This window comes from Microtus pennsylvanicus, chromosome 2 (genome assembly GCF_037038515.1).
Source record: "Microtus pennsylvanicus isolate mMicPen1 chromosome 2, mMicPen1.hap1, whole genome shotgun sequence".
Lineage (NCBI taxonomy): Eukaryota > Metazoa > Chordata > Mammalia > Rodentia > Cricetidae > Microtus > Microtus pennsylvanicus.
In genome coordinates, this window is record NC_134580.1 from 109,154,532 (window position 1) to 109,176,619 (window position 22,088).

Consider the following 22,088-nt stretch of genomic DNA (forward strand, 5'->3'; position numbering starts at 1 on the left):
TGAGGCAGGAGAATCATGAATTTGAGGCCAGTTATGTATTCTTATACATTGACCAGGTAGGGCTACACAATGAGTTATAGGTAACAAAAAACAATAAATACGTAAATAAATAATCGAATATTTTTGATGTTTTTTTTTCTGACACAGGAAAACAATAGAAAAGTATTCCTAACTGAAAAAAAAAATGGCAAAATCATGATTGCCTGATTCCAGAGTTCTTGAACTCTGAATAAAAGTGGAAGCTTGTACAATGGAATTTACCCAGGTCACTCACTCCAGAGGAATGAAATCCCGGGCCACGGTCTGTTTAATTAATGCATAATGTCTGAGGTGACACTTTTATGGCTCTATAAAGTTACAGTTTAGCTATATAAATTAAAGATCCTATAATTTTATAGTCTTATGGTATAGTGAGAGGACAGGGTTTTATTGTCCCATAGAAGTTTAGCTAGTCTTGAGTCACACCTAGAAAATACCCTTGGAATTCCTTCCATTAACTCCAGTGTGCACTTGTTTGCATGGCCCTGAGCTCAGTTTGTTTTCTCAGCTCAAACCAACCAGTGTTTTTTTTTTTGGCCCTGATTGCTCCTTCCTGTAAGAGTTACATATATTTTGATAAATATTCACAATCTCACCTGATAATTTTGATTTATCTTTAGAAATTTTTAGTAATTTAATTAAAATTTTTTATTTTATGTGCATGGATGTTTTGCCTTCCTGTAAGTCTCTTTGCCACTTGCCTACCTAGTGACCTTGGAGTCTAGATGAGGATGTCCAATCCCTTGGAACTTAACTTACAAACAGTTGTGAGCCACAGTGGGAATCCTGGGAGTAGAATTTCTGAAAAGCAGCTCTGAACCAATACATGATTTCTCTGGAACAGAACTCTGGTTCCAGCATAAATTTCAATTTTCTGAGTTTTACCTAAGCGATGAGGATAAGTCAATAAAAGGGAAGCCATGGGGTTTGTGCCATGAGGGTATTCTAGAAAGGCTCATAACTACTACATAGCTGTGCTGTCGGAGATACAGCCTGGCTAGGCAACTGGAAGACATCGTTGAACTGTCTGGACTTCCTCAACCTTGCAGTTGAGTTTTTGCTCCGAGGAGATTTGACCCCCAAACTCTAGTCTTAAGAGAGCAGGGCTGCTGTAGTAGATACTGAGAGACTGGATGAATTTACATTTTGAACCTTGGTATTAGATCTCAGCTCACAGTAAAATACATCCTTATCTAGTACTGACACCCTTCTACTTATAACCCCTCTCATTAGGCAAAAGTTATGACTTATTTAGAAACTTTGATCAGGATAGATGCAGAAACTAACATTTCTATGTTGTGAGATGGCTCACTGGTAAAGGTATTTTCCACCAACCCTGATGATCCGTGTTCGATGCCTGGGAACAACCTAGGAGAAGGGTAGAACCGACTGCAGAGAGCTGTCCTCTTGGTGCCCACAGGCACACTGGAGCACCTGTGCCTTTCACCCCCACAGAATTTTTTTAAAGTAGAAACTAATATTTGGATGTAGTCCACTCAACAAATTGCCTCTTCCTTATCCACCTCACAAGAGCACGGTCAATAAACTCCACCCAGAGATACAAAGCTCCAGCTCACAGGCACATGAACAGAGGTTATCAAACGGCCGAGCAGGGTTGGCAACAGGAAAATCAGAGACCCAAGCAAACATAATGTGGCAGAACAAAATGATTCCACGGGCTCACGGGGACTGGCACAGTTGGGAGGTGTGTCCTTGTTGGAGTAGGTGAGGTCTTGTTGGAGGAAGTATATGTCACTGGGGGTGGTCTTTGAGGTTTCAGAAGCTCAAGCAAGGCCTAGTGTCTCAATGTCTCTTTCTGCGGCCTGGGGATCTAGATGCAGATCTCAGCTGCCACTTCAGCACCATGTCTGCCCATGTGCCTCTGTGACTCCTGCCATGACAATAATAGACTAAATCTCCGAACTGTTAACCAGCTCGAATTGAATATTTTCCTTTATAAGCGTTGCCATGGTCACAGTGTCTCTTCATAGCAATAAAACCCTAATACATAATAAAGGAACCCGGGGGAATGGACAACGACGAGAAAAAGAAAAAAGGAACCTGCTGTGGAATAATCCTTCTGTACACTGTGAATATGTATTTCTCTCATTGGTTAATAAGGAAGTTGATTGGCCTATAGCAAGGCAGGATAAAGGTAGGTAGGCCAATCAAACTCAGGATACTGGGATGAAAAAGGGCGGTGGGAGAGAGTGGCCAGCAAATGCAGACAGAGCAAGGTGGGCATGCTGTGCTGAGAGAAGGTACCAAACCATGTGACAAAGCATAGGTAAGAAATATGGGTTAATTTAAATGTTAAGAGTTAGATAGTAATAAGCCTGAGCTATTGAATGAGCATTTGTAATTAATATTAAGCCTCTGAGTGAGAGTATCTGTGGGCTCCTGGAGCCTTTTTAAAATTTCTGTAATTATTTCCTACAGAGATTATAGACAATTTTGTATTTATGAAACAAGAGCAAAATTGTGGTGATATTTTGTTTGTGATCTAACAAATAAAGCTTGCCTGAAGATCAGAATGTGGAGCTAAGTCACTAGTTAGCCATAGAGGCAAAGTAGTGGTGGTACACACCTTTAATCCCAGCACTTGGGAGGCAGAGGCAGAGGCAGAGGCAGAGGCAGAGGCAGAGGCAGAGGCAGAGGCAGAGGCAGAGGCAGAGGCAGAGGCAGAGGCAGAGGCAGAGGCAGACAAGACTTTGGAAATTCTCATTTAGAATCTGCCTAGGACTTGCTGAAGTGGGCCAAGAGGGGCAGCAAGTCCTAGGCAGGGAGCCACATGGTGGGTGAGAGACCTCGATTGGGCAGCAAGTCCTACGAGGAGAGACAGATGGGTGGGTATGCCACGAGACCACGCCACAGGTCTCCGAAGGTGGCTGGTCCAAGGTAGGGAGTCATGCTGCAGGCAAGAGACAGATAGATAGGCACACCATGCAGAGTGAGGTTGGATATTTATTTAGTGGGTTATGGAGGGGAAAGGGGAGAAGAAGAGAGAGAGAGAAAGAGAGAACAGGGGGACAGAAGCTGCCTCTTCGAGAGGGAGACAGAAAAGAAAGGGACCAAGGTTGGAAGCTGAAGATCAGCTTGCCTTGGAGGATGGGGGAGGGAGTGGGTGTGGCTTGTCTCTTAAAGGGACAGAGCAGACCATTAAAGTGGTAGTGCATGTCTTTAATCTCAGTACTTGGGAGGCAGAGGCAGGCAGATCTCTGAGCTTGAGGCCAGCCTGGTCTACAGAGTGAGTTCCAGGATGGCCAAGACTGAATCACAGAGAAACCCTGTCTCGAAAAAAAAAAAACAAAAACAAAACAAAACAAACAAACAAAAACAAAGAAAAAAGAAACAAAATAAAAAGTAAGAAAACCCATTAAACACATTTGGGATTTCTATGACCTTGGCCATTGGCCAGATGCATTGATCAAAATAATTACTGTTTATACAAATGAGACATAAACTGCTATAACTGAAAATGGTATAAATAAAAGTTAATTGTCTTGTGTCTGAAATAACTATGTTCTGTCGAAACAAATTTTGCAAGGTTACTCTGACTCTCGATTAACACTGATGTAATTGTGGTTTTGCCTTTAAAAATGCTGTGTCACTGAGCTTGGACATTAAGGAAGCTTCTGAGGCATCATTTGGCTTGGTCACTGACAAAAATTATTGATTTAGTTGTTACTAATTGCTCTTAATTGTCTTAATCACTGTGATGGTCTGTGTTTCTCACGTGGGTTATTTTGTTCTTGGAGACCCCAGTCAGTTTACACCACCTTGGGACTTAGTTTCAGTCAGGACCTTCATAGCCAGTGTCCCCTGAAAACATTCCAGGGCTCCATGGCTCTTGCTTAGCCCTGACTGGTTGGGAAGGAATACTGTGTTCCCAGACACCAAAATAAATAGAGTCCTTCTGACACCAGGAGGTTAGGCTTGTGTACCAGTTCTGGTTAAAGTAGCTAGGCCCTGTGAGGATCCGTCTTGGGGAATCCTCTTTAGGGTAAAGGGAGACAGTCTCGTTGAGGAAACTCATGGAAGTTTGGGAAGGAAACATGTGAAGAGTCTTCCCTTCTCTGTTCTTTATTGGGATACCAATAAAGGAGGACCTGGTTTTCTGATTCTACCTCCCACGAATATATGAGAGATTATGTTTTTCTCTTTTTATGTTTGTTTGAGAGTGTCAGATCTTGGAGTTACAGACAGTTGTTAGCTGCCATGTGGATTCTGGGAATTGAACTCAGGACCTCTGGAAGAGCAGTCAATGCTCTTAACTCCTGTGCCATCTTCTCAGCCCAAGAGATTATGTTTTGATTGGACAGCCAGCCAAATTGTTGTATGAATGGCAGGATGCATCCTGGACAGGTTCTTCCCGGAGAGCACTATTTCTATAATTGGTGTGTCTATCCTGCTTTGTCTTCTTTGCCTGTCTGTCTTGAGTCAGGATGGCTGGTCTGTTCTTTAAGCTCATGTTGACTTAGTGGCAACTGGAAGCCAACCTGAGATACGTATTTCACTCTTTAGGGCAAAGTCCACAGTCCTTGTCACCTATTCTGTTAGGGTTTCTACTGCTGTGAAGAGACACTATGACCATGACAACTCTTATAAAGGAAAAACATTTAATTGAGGTGGCTTACATTTTCAGAGGTTTAGTTCATTATCATCATGGTACAGCATGGTGGTGTGCAGGCAGACATGGTGCTGGAAAAGTAGCTGGGAGTCCTACACCTTGGCTTGCAGGCAGTAGGAAGTGTTCTGCCTTACTGGGTATGGCTTGAGCATATATGAGACCTCAAATCCTGCCTCCACAGTGACACTTCCTCCAACAAGGCCACACCTACTCCAGCAAGGCCACACCTCCTAAAAGCATGATTCCCTTTAGGGGCCATTTTCTTTTGAACCACCACAGTGTTATAAAGGGAAAACTAGAACAGGGTGATTCAATGAGCAGGAGAATAGAAGGCAGGAAAAAGGAGGGAATATAGGGAAGGATAACTAACTTTAAAGGTCATTTGATTTTTATGATTAATGATTTTTTTATGAAGGGTCAAGTACTGGATAACAGTCAGTTAGTTGAGTAGGACCCAATCATTAGATCTACTTGGAGAATGATGGGGCGATGTCTACAGCCTGTGAGTAAGGTATGAATTTCAATCATACCAGTGATGGTAGATCCAGCAGAACTGGTAAAATTTTGTCAGAGTCTAGTTATGAGGAGCCATTGGGGTTAGCCCTAGAGTGTAACTATCAGTATTTTCTGTCCCTCTGGTCCCCCTGGACTGGTTTCTCTCCACCCACCAAGTCCTGCTCACTAGCTCCTGCAGCATGAAATAGCCACTCTGGGGTGTATTGTTAGTTACAATTGTCTGGCCAATGTCTTAGACTGGGGGATTTTGTTCCATTAAACCACATTAGCCTAGAAGGAATCCACAGGTTCCTATCCTCTGTGTAAACAAAAGCAGAACCTCTTTTCCAAAGCAACATATCCTTAGACTGAAATTTTGATTTGAGTTTAAAATTTTAAAACCTTTAAAATATATATGTTGGTTTAGCTTAGCAAATCCCAGAATCAAATGTTTTTCAGCAGTTAACTCATTAACAGTCAGAAAATTCTAAAGAAAACGCAATAATATACATAATCCAGACTCTGTATATGTTTCATCTTTATGTGCCTTTTTTGTTTTATATTATTTTTACTTTATCTTATTTTAAAAAGTATTTATTTCTTTTTATAACTGTCTATACTCTTTCTCTCCTCTCTCCCAAGCTTACATACATTTTTAAAACACAATGTGACTTGTTTAGAGATCTTTTATGTCTGAATCTTTCCTATTGTGTATCTGAAACTCCTTTTCTGACCTTAAAAAACCTGGTTATGTTTTTTTTTTTTTGAATAGTAAGCAGCTTGGTTGTGGAGGCCCTGGATGCTGGCTCTGCCTCTCTTGGCCTTTTAACATGTGCCCCAACCCATGGGTAAGTCAACGGAGACCCTAGAGGGGGAGTGAGAATGGAAAGGGACAAGAGACACAAGAGATGGAGCAAGACAGAATTCTGATCAAGTCCCGTTTATTAAAGGGAATAATCAGGTGAATATAGGGTAAGGAAAATGAGAAAGTTCTTTGTGTGTATATGGGTAACTAGGCAACTTACTAGGCAACCTAACCATGGTCTAATAGTTAGGTAGAAAGTCCCTAACTGCAGCATGAATGCTCAGAACACAGGAACAATGGAGCAATAACTCCTTACAGAGTTAGTATTTGACAGATCAGAACAGCAGGAGAAGCCAAGCGCAACAGGGTGGGCAAAACTGATACAGGGAGCAGTAAGTCTCCCACAAACATGGTGGAGGTACGTTCATTTCCAGCTCTGGGACTTCTGGGTGGGATCCGAGCTCAGCACCTCAACTCTGGGAAGCAGTGTGCAACACATAAACCCTTTTTGTCTGAGTAAAAGCTAAATCTGCCATGCAGTGTGCTGCGTGGCCTGGAAATGTCTCTGTGTATGGTGATGGGAATCCGTCATGCTCTCCTGTCTGTGAACATCTAGCAGACCCAATCTTCCTGCCTTCCTGGGCAGGAGCACAAGCACCCAGACTCGTGGTGGGCCACACGGGTTAGCCCCAAATATTTGGGTGCCAGATGACACTGTCAGTATTCTCCATTCTGCTTTCTTCTTCTTCTTCTTCTTTTCTTCTTCTTCTTCTTCTTCTTCTTCTTCTTCTTCTTCTTCTTCTTCTTCTTCTTCTTCTTCTTCTTCTTCTTCTTCTTCTTCTTCTACCTATTCCTCCTCCTCCTCCTCCTCCTCCTCCTCCTCCTCCTCCTCCTCCTCCTCTTCCCCTCCTCCTTCTGCTTCTCCTCCTTCTGCTCCTCCTCCTTATCCTCTTCCCCCTCTTCTTCTTCTTTTTGGTTTTTCAAGACAGGGTTTCTTTGTGTAACAGTCCTAACTGTCCTGGAACTAGCTCTTATAGACTAGGCTAGCCTTGATCTCATAGGAAAAGGAACTACTTGAGCCTGGAGGTGTCCTGCTTTGCAATTGCATTGTAAATTTAACCCATTTTACTCAAGCATTCAAATTTCCATAACTTGTTTTTTTCTTAATTTACCTAATTTGAATATGATTTTATATAAAAATATCTTTCAAGTTTACTTTAAGCTTATTTTGAGTTACTTCCTTTAGGCGTAACTTTGACAACATATACAAACACTTCCCTTTGTTTAAACAGTTTACAATAAGTCAATAACAGATAAAAACAAAACCATGAGGGGCTGGAGAGATGGCTCAGAGGTTAAGAGCACTGACTGCTCTTCCAGAGGTCCTGAGTTCAATTCCCAGCAACCACATGATGGCTCACAACCATCTGTAATGAGATCTGGCGCCCCCTTCTGGTGTGTAGGAAGCAGAATGTTGTACACATAATAAATAAATTTAAAAAAAAGAAAAAAAATAACAAAACCATGAAAGCTTAAAGCAAAGTCACAAAAGGTCTAAGAAAGTTATACTAAGTTAGTGAAAAATAGGACTCAAGGATGGTCTGTTTGATGATTAAGATTTAAAAATTCTGCTGGGCAGTGGTGGCACATGCCCAGCACTTAGGAGGCAGAGGTAGGGGTAGGTGGATCTCTGTGAGTTCGAGGCCAGCCTGATCTACAGAGCGAGTTCTAGGACAGGCTCCAAAGCTACTCAGAGAAACCCTGTCTTGAAAAACCAAAACAACAACAACAACAACAAAAGATCCACCTACCTCACCTCCTGAGGTGAATTTCTTTATACTGGAGATAGACATATTTTTTCCCCCAGAGTCAATACCTTAAAAGACTAGCTACACCAGGGTCTTCTGTCTTCCCGGAAGTCAAAGCCATCATTGTATCGTATATCTTAGAAGCAGAAACTAAAATGGAATTTTGGCAGCCCTTGAGATATTAGAGTGCTCCTGGGGACATATAAAGAAGTGAGGGACAGAACAGGCAAAGCCAAGGGACACCTGTGTCCAGCAACAGGTGGTGTCTCAGCTCTGTCATCTGCAGCACTTCGAGGGATCCTTGACTTCCACATGGAAATTTCAGGATGCGACAGTATGAAGCAGAGTGCACTGAAGAAAGAAAGGCACTTAGGAAAAGAGTTAAGCACCCCTGAGGGTTGGGAGCGGTGAACCCCCAGATCCTGAATTTCTTGTAAACCACTTGATTTCCTCTGCTCTGAGATAGCCTGCAAGCTGCTTTGAGCATGAGACCCTCAGGAGTTCCTGATGGCAGGGGAGTGGTTTCTGGTGGGTTTGGCTGGGGCGTGGCCGTCAGTTAAGGATCCCTATATAAGCTGCCCCTGGACACAATAAAGGGGACATTCTTGGGGCATTCTGGCATCAAGGATGACCCGTGTCTCTCTTTGTCTGTGTCTTTGTGTGTTTCAATCTCCAGCCCTTTGCCCAGTTCACAAACTCTATGGTAGCACCTAGAGCACAGATGGGTGTGGTGCGCTCCACCTGAGAGCATGGATGTGGCTACTCAAAGGAGAGTCTTCCCAGGAGCCAAGTGTACCATTTTAGTGGTGCTCGAGATAGATCCTAAAGATGCTAAGTAAGAAACTGTTGGGATGATAGGGCAGCATTGGTGGTTCCTTGGTTGGGTTTATAGCCTGAGCAAGTAAAATCAAGTGTCATTAAGGTTCCACAAGGAATGACTTTTCCTTTATTAATCTAAGTGGACAGAGTGATTTCTCACTGGGAAATCATATCATTTCTGCAACACCAACAAGGCCACAAATGTTCTTAACTGTGTCGGAACTCTTTCTGAGTTGGCAAGCGGCTTCATCCAGGCTTGAGAGGGAGGGCTACTTTTAAATTTTATTCAGTTTTATAATTAGTACACAAAGCAATGGGTTTCATTATGGCACTTTTTATTTATTTATCTATCTACCTATCATTTATTGATCGATTGATTGATTGAGACGAGGTTTGTCTGTGTAGACCTGGCTGTTCTGGAACTCATTCTATAGACCCAGAGAGTCACTTGCTTTTGCCTCCTGAGTGCTTGGATTAAAGGCATCGCCACCATCGCCCATCCTCCTCATTTGTTTTGTTGACCTCTTTTTCTATGCCCTCCCTCCAGGGGGTTTCTACTTTCTTATCACAGGTATTCTACTGCTCATTCTCACCTCCAGTGATTTTTTTCAATTGTTATTTTCCATTCCTAAGACTTCTTCCACTTTCCTCATGGTTTCCTCTCTAATTAGTTTCATGACCTATAAATTCCATGTGTACACAAACATAAAAATTAAAATCTATGGCATGTATATCATAGAGACTCATGGTGATTTCTTTTCTGACTTTGGGGAATTATTTAATATAATAATTTCAAAATCCATCAATTTTCTTGAAAAAATTATGGCTTTGTTTCCCTCTTTGGCTGAATAAAATTCTATTGTGTATACTTACCTGGCAGGGAAGAACCCATGAATTATGAATGATGTAGGATTCCCTCTGTATGCTATCAATGTTTGACTAGCATTGATTATTAAGGAAGCTGTTTCAGCCAATAGCTTATTAGAGTAAAGCCAGGAGAGAAATCCAAACAGAGAGATAGAAAGTAGGTGGAGTCAAGGAGATGCCAAGGAAAAGGATGCCAGTCACCAGCCAGAACCTTACCAGTAGGCCACACCCTTGTGGTGATTTACAGATGAATAGAAATGGGTTAATTTAAGATGTATGAGTTATCTAGAAATATGCATAAGTTATTGGCCAAATAGTGTTGTAATTAATATAGTTTCTATGTGATTATTTCAGGCCTGGTCGGCCAGGAAACGAACAAGCAATCTCCTCCTACACATGAAGGTGGTTTTCTCATGGGAGGCTTCCTCCATTGCACTCCAAATGGGATAGCTCCTATGACTTCCTCAAATGGGAAACTTGAATACATAATTTGTGGTAGTGGAAGACTGAGTTCATGCTATCCCCTGAATTTTTTTGGGCGGGGGTTTCTGAGACAGGCCTCTCTGTTGCTTTAGAGTCTGTCCTGGACTCTCTCTGTAGACCAGGCTGGCCTTGAACTCACAGAGATCCACTTGCCTCTGCCTCCCAGGTGCTGGTGACGTGCAACATCACCCAGCGGAAAAAAAATTTTTTAAATTCTATTGTGTGTACGTACCATGTTTTCATTTTCCATTCATCTCTTAATGAACATCTAAACTGGTTCCATTTCCTTCATATTGTGAACAGTCCTGTAATAAACATGGATATGCACAAGCATTTCTATGGTAGAATTTAGAGAGTCATCTCTCTCTCTTTTTTTTTTTGTTTTTGAGACAGGGTTTCTTTGTAGGAGAGTCATATTTTTTACTTTATAATCTAATTTAAAGTTTTTTTCTTAATGACTCATGTATTATTCTACTCTCACTATGGAGACCAACATGAAAAAATTTTCTTTTATTGAAAATATTTTTTAACCTTTACACTAGTGGCTAGACTTACATTTACTCATTCATTCATTTTTAAAATATAATAGAGTAAAATATAATAACACAAAAATATCACATTGAAGTTGGACAAGACAAACCAATGAAAGGAAAAAAAGCCCAAGAGAAGGCACAAGTATTAGAGACCACTCATTTGCAAACTCAGTAATCCAATATTAACACTAAACTGGAAGCTATAACTAATAAGCACAGAGGAGCTGGTGCACACCTGTACACGACCTTTGCATGCACCTTCAGTCTCTGCGAGTTCTTATGAGCTGTGCTCATGTTGATTTAGAGGGCCTTGTTTTCTTGGTGTCCTCCCTCCCCTATGGCTCTTACTTTCTCGCCACTTCCCCTCCCACAGGGTTTCCTGAGCTCTGAGGGGAGGGATTTGATGGAGACATCCCATTTAGGAATGAGCGTTCCAAGGTCTCTTTCTTTGTTCTATAATGTTTAGTATTTTGATTATTATGTGCCAAGGGACTTCCTTTTCTGGTCCAGTCTGTTTCATGTTCTGTATGCTTCTTGTACCTTCTTTAGGTTAAGAAAATTCTATGATTTCTTCTGAAAATATTGTTGACAATATTTTCTGTGCCTTTAACCTGTGTTTTCTCTTCTTCCTCTATTCCTACTGTTCTTAGATTTGGTCTTTTCATAGTGTCCCGGATTTCATGGATATTTTGTTCCTGGAGTTCTTTAGATTTAATATTTTTTGACCAATGTATTCATTTCTTCTATTGCCTGACATTCTCTCTTCCATCTCTTGTATTCTGCCTCTGTAGTTCCTGTTCCAAGTTCCTAAAGTTTTCATTTCCAGATTTCCCTCAGTTTTGGTTTTCTTTATAGATTCTATTTCCACTTCCAGATCTTGAAATATTCCATTCATTTCCTTCCACTGTTTGTGTTCTTATAGATTTCTTTAAGTGATTTATTCATTTCCTCTGTAAGGATGTATTAGGGTTCTCTAGGGTCACAGAATTTATGGAATGAATATCTCTCTCTCTCTCTCTCTCTCCCTCTCTCTCTCTCTCTACACATACACACACACACACACACACACACACACACCTGCGCACACATGAATTCATTGGAATGACTTACAAGCTGCAGTCTAGCTAATCCAATAATGACTAGCTGTGAGTGGAAAACCTGAGAATCTAGTAGTAGCTGTCCAGACCAGATGGCCTTCTGTGTATGATGGAATCCCAAATAGGCCCCAAAGCCAGTGAAGGAATGGATGTACTAGCACGGTGAGGGGAAGCAGGCAAAAAAATTAAGAACTCCTTTCCTTCACATCCTTATATAGGCTTCCAGCACAAGGCGTGGCCCAGAATAAAGGTGTGTCTTCCTACCTCAAAGGTCTGGACTAGAAGTGGACTCACCTACTTCAAATCAAGCAGACAATAAGTCACAGGTGTGCCCTCCATTTCTGAATTGTAGTTCATTCCAGATATAGTCAAGTTGACAACCAAGAATAGTCATCATAAAGGCCCTTTATTATACTCATAAAGGCTGTCTTAATGTCTTTTATTTGTGCTTCAAATATGTTGGCACATTCAGGACCTCCTATGATAGAGTTGCTCGACTCAGACACATCCCAGACGTATTGTCCTGGCTGTTTCTGGCATCCAGGCTTCTGGAATTGGGAAGACTGCAAATCTAGGTGCTGCTATCTGTTTTTATCTTTGTTGGGTGGGTGTTTTGCCCCTTGTTTTCCTCTAGTTTGTAGGAAAGTACAGTGGCTGTGTATGGTTGCTTGTAGGAAAATCTTTTGGAATCTTGAGAGGGTAGCCACTTGGAGGTTCCAGGTAAATGTGTTCCTAGGACCTGAGACTTAGAAACGGGGATGAGCGGTGGGCAATAGAAGGGCTTTATAAGAGTGAGGGAGCAGAGTTTCCCACCAGGATCTATTTAGTCAGTCTGCCAGGAATGGGAGCAGAGAGTGAGGAGAAGGCACAGCAGAAGACCTGCTACAGAGCTGGGGGTGAGACTGGAGGGTGGATTTGGAGGAATGTAGGGAGACATAAGGGTCTCCCTTTAACCTACCAGCTTCCCTGGCAGGAATGGCCTGTGGATTCTCAATGAGTGCCTGCTTCTTCTCTGGCCAGAGTGATTTGGGTGTATGCTCATGAGTGGTAGACCCGTGGTAGTTCTCTCTTTATTTTCTTAAGAGATCATCAGGGTGATTTCCACACTGGTTGCACCAATTTACACTCCCACCAGCAATGCGTTTGCTATCATTCGTTTTTTTCTTAAAAAAATATTTACATACAGAAAATAAAAACTGAGTAGTTCTGATCTCTGAAGTCCAAGGGTCTATCTGTTAAACTGTGTGAGCCAAGTGCCTGGTATCCACCGGGCCTGACAGTTAGAAAAGCAGCCCCTGTCAAGGGCTGGGAATTCTGATACCCTATGTTTGAGAGCTCTAATACCTGCCCCTGTAGGGCTCAGGGTGCTTTTAGCCGATGTCTGTATGAGAGCTGTAACAGCAGAAGGCACCATGTGCTACTCCTAGCTGCTATTCGCTCCCTCCTGCTGGAAGGTAGGGACTGTAATAGCTGCCAGGTGCTGGGACCACTAGGCACTCAAAGCCCGGACAGTAAGCCTCCCACCAGAGGGCCTGGAACAGTAAATCTCTGGCTTCTGAGGCTGGAGAAATGGGCCTCCGGCTCTCACACTCGCAGCTGTAAGCGTCGGGGTCTGACAATACATCCCCCAGAATGTGACACTCAAGTGTCCATGAGGCCCAGCACCGGAAGAGGTTCTCCTTGCCGACTCATAATTTTTACCTGGTCAGAGCAAAAGGGCCCAAACCAGACTGAAGATTCTTAGAAACTGTACGGTTTGTAAAGGACAGATGGAAGTGAACCTGAATCGGGTCATGGCCATGTCCTGTTTGTAAATGGCCACTAACTTTCTGCTGTATTTATTTGTTTGTTTGTTCATGAGACAGGATCTCTCTAGTAGGTGATGCTGTCTTCAATACTGAGTTTTATGGTCATCATGGAGTCAGTTGTGCTAAGGTCTGGAGGCCTACTAAGGTCTAGGGCCCTGTTACAGAGCTTATGCTTTTTTCTTTTCTTCCTTTTCCCCCCCTTTTTTTTTCAGAGCTAGAGACAGAACATGGGGTCTCTTATATACCCCATGTAGTATATGTATATACCATATTGTATAGTGCTATATTGGTAAACTGCAACTTTTCTTTGTATTTCCTTCTTCCTTTGTCTGCTATTGTATATTTTTGAAAATTTCTATGATACAAGTTGAATATTGGCTCAGTGGTTAAAAGCAAGCACTGGTTGCTCTTCCCAAAGGACCCGGGTTCAATTTCCAGCACCCACATGGTGCTTCACAACTGTCTCTAACTCCAGTTCCAGGAGATTTGATACCTTCATACAGACACACTTGCAGGCAAAACCCCAATGTACAATAAATAAATACATCTTAAAAAACCAAGTTGAATATGGGATTCCTATAATGCATAATTACCTCAATAATTTCTAGGTAGGTTAAAGTTTAGATTCCCTAATAAATTAACATATTTATTTTATTTTTTTTAAATTAGCATATTTTGTATCTCACTCCAGGAAAGGAATTCTCATTCTGGGACCTGGCTTTTGCAGTGCCAGGGATTGGATTTGGTCCTTACCCATGCTACCACTGAACCACACACCCCCATTTAAAAGATTTATTTTTATTTTTAAAATTATGTATATAAAGTCTGTGGCTGTGTGTATGTGCACGTGAGTGTGGATGACTGTGGAGTCCTGCAAGGACATTAGATCCCTTGGAGCTGGAGTTACAGGCAGTTGTGAGCTGCTGGAGACGGATTCAGGGACTCAAACTTGGGTCCTCTACAAGGCAGCACACACTTTTAGCCTCTAAGTCCTCCGCCCAGCTCCTCCCAAACACCTTTCTTGAAACGGGATTTCACTATATAACCCAGGCTGGTCTTGAAATTACGGTTGATCCTCTTATATAGGTTTCTGAGTATCTGAGATTATCTGATCATACTCTCTCTTTTCTTCCTGTTCCTTGGAATTCGATCTTGCTAGGCAGCTCTGGCTGAAACTTGCTATGTAAAATGTGCTAGCCTCTAATAGAGATCCTCTTGCCACTGCCTTCCAGAGAGTGTTGAAGGAGCTGCGGGCCGCTTTTTGCCACCCAGCTCCTGGCTGCCTCGCTAGCTTATGCCCCAAAATAACAACACACAAATTGTATTCATTTAAACACTGCTTGACCCATTAGCTATAGCCCTTACTGGCTAATTCTGATATCTCGATCAACCCATCTCTAATAAACTGTGTAGCACCTGTCTTACCGGGAAAGATTCAGCATATCTGACCTGGCAGCTTGCTTCATCACATGCATTTGCCCAGGAGAGGGGAGTATGGCTTCTGAGCTCACTTCCTCTTCCTCCCAGCATTCTGTTCTGTTTACTCCTCCCACTTATGTTTTAACCTATGAGGGCCAGCCAAGCAGTTTCTTTATTTTTTAACCAATGACCTTCCTCCATCAAGAGAGCTGGAATTATAGGCATGTGCCACTACATCCATCAAGATAGGAATTCTTAAACAAGGAATAAAAAAAACCAGAGATAGTAAATAACTTCATTTTATTACATGATGAACCTCAATTTGAAAAGTTATATTGTTTACACTTATAATGAAGAAACAAATAGTACCTGAATATATAAGTAATATATACTAAAATCAACAAGAAAACATAACCCAATAGGAAAATGAGTCAATGATATGAGTTACAATACACAGAGGAGATTGAAATAAGCAATAAACCAATACAAGATTGATTATTCAGAAGCAGGACATGGTGCCACATTCCTGTAGTTCCTGCCACTCAAGTGCTGAGGCAGGAAGGCAAATGAGCTTAGGGTTTCAGGGCTAGGCCAGGCAATAGTACAAGAGTCAATTTGCCTGTTGGTGTATGTGTTTTGGTGTTTTATCTGCATTTATGACTATGCACCGTTTGTAAGCCTTGTGCCCATGGAGGCCAGAAAATGGCATTAGATCCCCTGTAACTCCAGTTACAGATGGTTGTGAGCTCCATTTGGGTGTTGGGAAACAAACCTGGGACCTCTACAAGAGCATCTACTACTGTCAACCACTGAGCATCTATCTCTCCAGCCTCATTATATTTTTTAATTTTGAGACAGGGTTTCATGCAGCCCAGGCTAGCTTCCAACCTAATATGTAGTGGAAGATGACCTTGAACTTCTGACCCTATGTCTACCTCTGGAATACTGGGATAAGAGGCATTCACCATGTTGTTAAATTCTTTCCCAGGAGAGGTAATCAACATTTACACCTTTTCCTAAAGTCCCAACAACAAATGGAGGCATGATCCCACCAAATTCACTCTGGGAAACACTAAATTTATTGGACTTCCTTACAGAGTAAGGTTGGGGGTTAGTTACAAGGGATGTGTTCCTCCCCCAGTAGGCTGCACCTGAAAATCTTTAGAACGGACGAGAGTCTTCCTGCGACTACATCGAGAGAGCCTCCTCCCCTAGTCTTCCCAGGTCTATAGATCCTTATCCTTCCCAGAGGCCACATGCAATTAGGGCATAGTTGCATATAACAGGCGGTTATGCTCAAGGGAGGTTCTCATGACCTTACCCACTCCTCCACGAGAGGATGTAAACACAAGCCCAGTTGGGATAATTGTTTTCAAGGTTGTGGTTGCTTGGCTTGGAGGCGAGTCACTCAGGATACACCACCACACCCAGCTTCCTTGTGTTGGATACTGAACTTGGGGTTGTATGTTAGGTAAATGCTATACCAACTGAGCTATATCTGCAACCCCTAAGACCCAATTATTTTATAAAAGAATTAAAAGTAAAAAAAATCATCACACAGAATCTGAATCTCTCTGAGTTAGGCCCCACAGCGATCAACATCCTAGTGTTTAGTGGCTTCAACAATGACTAACTGGAGTTGACATATAAATATAGCCCACAACACCTGCAGATTCAACCTGAATCAGAATGATTCAGAACAAAAATGGCATGTGTATCGCGCTTATGCAGATTTTAAATCATTATTCTCCTTTGATATTTGTTTATTTTATATTCTTTTGCATTGGGATCTTGCTTTTTTGCCCAGGCTGGCCTTGAACTCCTGAGCTCAGTGACCACCCTGGTTTAGTCTTCTGAGCGCTGGTCATGGGCTACCATGTCATTTTATATGGGAGCTTTGTGAATCCAAAGATTGTGTGTCTGAGGTCATATCCTTGAACTAATCACACATGTACACCCCCACCCCCAAACTCCAGCTCTCTCTCCTTTCTAATTCCCACACCATTTCCCAGAGAGTCTCTCCTGGATTTAAGTCCTAATTGTTTTCAAGAGTAACTGGTTTGATATTATATGCAGAGCTACTGAGTACCAGGCTCAGCACTCTCTGAACTTCTACGAAAAACGAAGACAGGCTTGGGAACAGGATCTGAGGGGTAAAACAAACTGACTGACTCAGGCATAGTTTACCTGTACGTTTCTTTATTCTTTGGGGGAAGATGAAAGAAGGGAGAAAAAGAGGGAGCAGCATAGGGGCATAAGGGCGAAGGTAAGAAAAAAGGGGTGATCTCCACAAAACTTTCAGTTTATATAGGCACACAGACGAGTTAACAATCCCACAGGTGGTAACAATAGTATCAAACATGCATTTTCAGAGTCACAAGAAACCTGTGGATCTGGCAAGGAGATGCCTTCTGTCTCAGAAGGGGCATGGCTGTAAAGTTCCCCTGTGGCTGGGAACACAGCATTGGTAGCTATACTAACCTGTGGGCTTGATTTGCATTAGGGTTGGGTTAAAAGTATCTCTTCTGGGGAGTTTGCTTTTGACTCCAGCAGGGTGCCCAGGTGAGAATTTTTCTCTCTGAAGCTAGTTTTAGCGACTCAAGCCTTTTTCCTGTATAAACAATTAATTTCCTGGGCTATGATCTGATGTGGGAAGCCTTCTGTATATGTGTTGCTTTTATTGGTTAATGAATAAAAAAAGCTGATTTGGCCTTTGATAGTGCTGAATAGAGTTAGGTGGGAAAACTAAACTGAATGTTGGGAGAAAGTAGGTAGAGTTAGTGAGACACCATGTGCTCGCTGAAGGAGACAGACGTGCCCCAAGAACTTTACTGGTAAACCACGACACTCGTGGTAAAATATAAAATAGAAATGGGTTAATTTAAGATATAAGAGCTAGCTAACAATACACTTAACTATTGGCCAGGCAGTGTTTTGAATAATATAGTTTCTGTGTGATTATTTCGGGTCTGAGTTGCTGGGAACGAATCAGCAGCTTCCCATTACAATGATCCTATGTTAGTTGAAACCAAGTAAAGGTAATACAGAATATTAGTACCTGTTAAGTCAGAGCAGAAGACCAGTAGATTACACCTTCCTGAGCCTGCTGTTAGTGCAGACATACTATCTTCTGTATGAGGCTCCTTTCTCATTAGTGACCACTGTCAATAAAGTCTGTGGGGGACTATTTTTATGTAGATTTTGGCTGTGAGAACAAGGGCTTGACTGTATCCTTTTCACATCAAGGCTTCATGGTGTGGGGGGAGGTATTGGGTTGCCCTACAGAAAAAAATCAGGTTTATACACTGCTGGGATACTACAGAAGGGAGAAACGCCACGACTTCACAACATTTCACAGGATGGAGAGCGACTTATCCAAAGGACCAGTGTGCCCGTAGCTCTGAAAATCTGGGTTCTCCGGGTGGAATGTACGTATACCCTTCCTGTGGATAGTCCAATGGATCTGCCAGCTGTGCGTTTACTGTGTAATACTTGTGGGCTCACGATAGTATACCGTGTAGCAATTGCCTTTCCCTCCCATTTCATTTCCTTATCACGCTAACTGCTCCCTGGAATCACACACAACGCATGCTGTACTTGAATCCTTGCCTCTGGACTCCTTTCTGGGAGACCTTATGCTACTATCAAATCTATCTGGCTTCTATGCCAGCATGGGTAAAACCTAAACCCTGATGACTGTGAGAACTTCCCAGAAGAGAAAAAAGTGCATACAAAGACAGACCAGACGACAGGCACATATTTCAAAGCTGCCCAAGCCTACACTCTGCTTATAGACCTTCTAGGTGTCTCTTCTTTCAGCCCTCATTGAACCTTGTTTACAACTTTCAGCCTTTTAATTTTACTTTTTTTGAGATTGTAATGCAATTATATCATTTACCCCTTCCCTTTCCTCCCTCCAAACACCTTTAGCCTTGACTTGCCTGGGTTCATAGCTGAATTCTATCCAATCCCTAGCCTTCTCCTCCTTCCCCAGGGTCTCCCTGTGTAGTCCTGGCTGACCTTGAATTTTTTATATAGATCACAGAGGTCTGCCTTTTTCTGCCTCCTGAGTCGTGGGATTAAATGCCTGCACTACTACCTTCTTGGGATATGGCATTGTGGTAAGAGTGGGCATGGAGGACAATGGTGACCCCCTGGTGGGGGAACTAGATGCTATTCAAGGAGTGCTAAGTGTGTAGCTGGGCTGGGAAGTAGGGTTTACTCCAGGGAGCTGCTGCATAAACCACAGGGAACCTGCTGGATAGCAACAACATTTGTATAGGGAACCCTGGGAGAAACAGGGCTATAAACAAGATTATGATTTCAGGAACATGGCCTGGGTGAAGGGCATGTGGGCATGGAAGACCACTGCTAATGTGCACAGCTTCCCAGCCATGGTGCTCCTACCTTCACTGCAGCCTAAGGGGCACAGCTCTTTAACTTTTAAAGGGGATGCCAAAGAATTTACGGACTGTTCTTTGAAACAGCACAATATTTAGATCGATAGCTAGCTCTAACTTGGATCATGTGATCTTTTCAAGCATCTGTTTCTGTAGTTGATCCTAATGAAAAGGCCGAGAAGTGATTCCCGCTTCTATTCCTGACCAACTTGCTTGAGTTTTCTATTCTCTTCTTATATAATAAGATAGAAACCATTGGCGGGCTATATTGGTCACACACCACATAATAGGCATACTTATCATATAGACCACAGTGAACCCACAGATCTTATCACCTCAGTGATGGTGTTGCCGTTTCGGTTGGTTAAGTACTGTCCATGATGTTTGTACAGTGATGGAGTCACATTAACAGCACATTTCTCAGAACATAGCCTATAGTTAAGCAACACAGCCTGTAGCATCAACTCCTGTTTCTTTCATTTGGGATAGGAAAACCTATTTGTGCTTGTTAGGAAGAAATCCAGTGCCTTCCTTGAGCCCCTCTCTTTTCTACTGAATTGCCCAAGAAACCTGACACCTGTTCCATTTCCTTCCTTCCTCTTCTTTCTTCATCTTTTGTCTTTTCTTCTTCCCCTTCCCCCTGTTCCTCTTCCCCTTCTCCTCCTCCTCCTTCTTTGCTTTATACACATGCACATCTCACCTATGTAGAATTCAGGTTCATCTTGAGCATAAACTCCTTCATTTTAAGAAGAGCCATATTTTCTCTTTGCTTCTGAAAAACCTCTCTTAGAACCAGCAAGGCCTCCACGGGTATTGGGAGCACAGCATGAAGGTCCTTGCTCCACAGATCTTCAGAGAAACCAGGATTTCCAGTGGGAAAAAATGTAAAAACCTTTTCTTCCATCCAGAAAGCTAGGAACTGGAAGAGATTAACAGCCTGGTGATCTGTGTTATCTGTTGGGCCAGGCCATACCAAACTTTACAACCAGGATCAGAGATGGCTTACAGCCCAAATGACCTCTACCCTATCTGCATGACTAAAACCAGGTCAGTGCTTTCCCTAGGCCCTTAAGCTATCTCTAGAAGCCAACTTCTGGAAGGAAAGGACATGTACTCCGAGTTGAGTTTTGATGTAATTATGCCTCTTTGTGCACCAGGGATTTGTATTACACCAGGAAACATTTTTTCCAAATTATACTGTGTTTAAATTTGTTGGGAATAAACTGCATGCCATCAGACTCCCTGAAGTCTTGATCCAATTCGATGAAGTCAATCTGAGCTGAGTTTTCATTCTCATCTCTTCACAGTTCACTTCCCTGCCTGGACATCCATAGGGAACGAAGATGATGGAAAAACTGGGGACTTCTGATATTATGTTCTACTTTACAGACACACTTAGAAAAACTATCTCTTTCAACAATATTGCTGTTTTTGTGATATCTATTCTATATGCAGGAAAAGCCTCTTGTTCTCTGTTGCATCAATTTGGAGGAGGGGCACGAGTCCAGCTCATCCAATAGAAACTTCAACGCTAGGCTTGGGCTGTACCTTAATGGCGGAGTAACTGTGCAGCACACTCAAGGTCCTGGGTTTGGCCCCTAGCACCACAAAATAAAGGACGACAGAAAGGAGGAAATTTCAAGTCCTCTGACTTTAAACTGATGGATCTTAAAACCTGTGAGCCCTTGAGTATATCTAAAGGTCATTTCCTGTACTTATAGGGCTTACTTGTGAGTCCAGAGGGAACTCTGCCAATAGCTCAGAGACTGACCCTATGTTTGCAGATCGAGGTCTTCTGAAAATGTTTCTTTAGAGTCTGCTAAGGACTAGCTGGGACCTTACATCTATAAATCGACTCATTCCTCACATGGGATACCCAGTGGAGCGTCCAACAGAGCCTCATTACTATCTAGAGCCTTCCCAGTGTGCATTTTCTAAACTTTCAGGATCAGCCTCTTTCAGAGGTCGCACAGGACCTACTGGTTAGCTGCTGGATGAAATCATGACATCTACAGTCAGAGAACCAGCTAACCTCACATAAACTAAAATATAAGGTGACGTTTGGAATACCAAAATATACTGATGTTTTCAATAGTGCCTAAAGAGGTCTGGGGATGCTTGGGAAAAGTCAGGTTGCCAATCAGATAGCTCTTAATAGGGCAACAATTAAGCCTTGCTTCACTGTAGGTGTTGTACTCAGTAGATACACAACAACTATATTATTAGCACTCCTATCAAATTTTCTTATATGGTTCCTTCTTATTGTTAGTGTTGTCTGCCTAATGAGATAGGGGCAGGGTATCCCTCTATTACTTCAAAGTAGATTTAACTCTGGCACAATTCACATTCCAAGGTTCTCCTCAGGATCAGGCTGAATTTCAGCTCCAATAAGAAAGACCACAACTTTGCTTGGCTACCTTTCTTGATTTTTTTTTTTAATTTTCGAGATAGGGTTTCTCCGTAGCTTTTGGTTCCTGTCCTGGAACTAGCTCTTGTAGACCAGGCTGGCCTCGAACTCACAGAGATCCGCCTGCCTCTGCCTCCCGAGTGCTGGGATTAAAAGCGTGCGCCACCACCGCCCGGCTCTTTCTTGATTTTTCACTGTGCTTCTTATGATAGCATTCTCGTAATAAATCATTTCTTCAAATGATGTTTCAGGCTCCAGTTTTAGAGGAATTAATTGTCTTAGTCCACTTTCTGTTGTTATTAACAATATCTGGCTGGGTACTGGTGGCAGGGACAGGTGGATCTCTGTGAGTTCAAGGCCAGCCAAGGCTAAACAGAAAAATTCTGTCTCGACCCCCCCCCAAAAAAACTCCCAAAAAGCAAGTAAACAAACAAACAAACAAAAAACTCAAAACAAAACACAGTATCTGAAGTTGGAA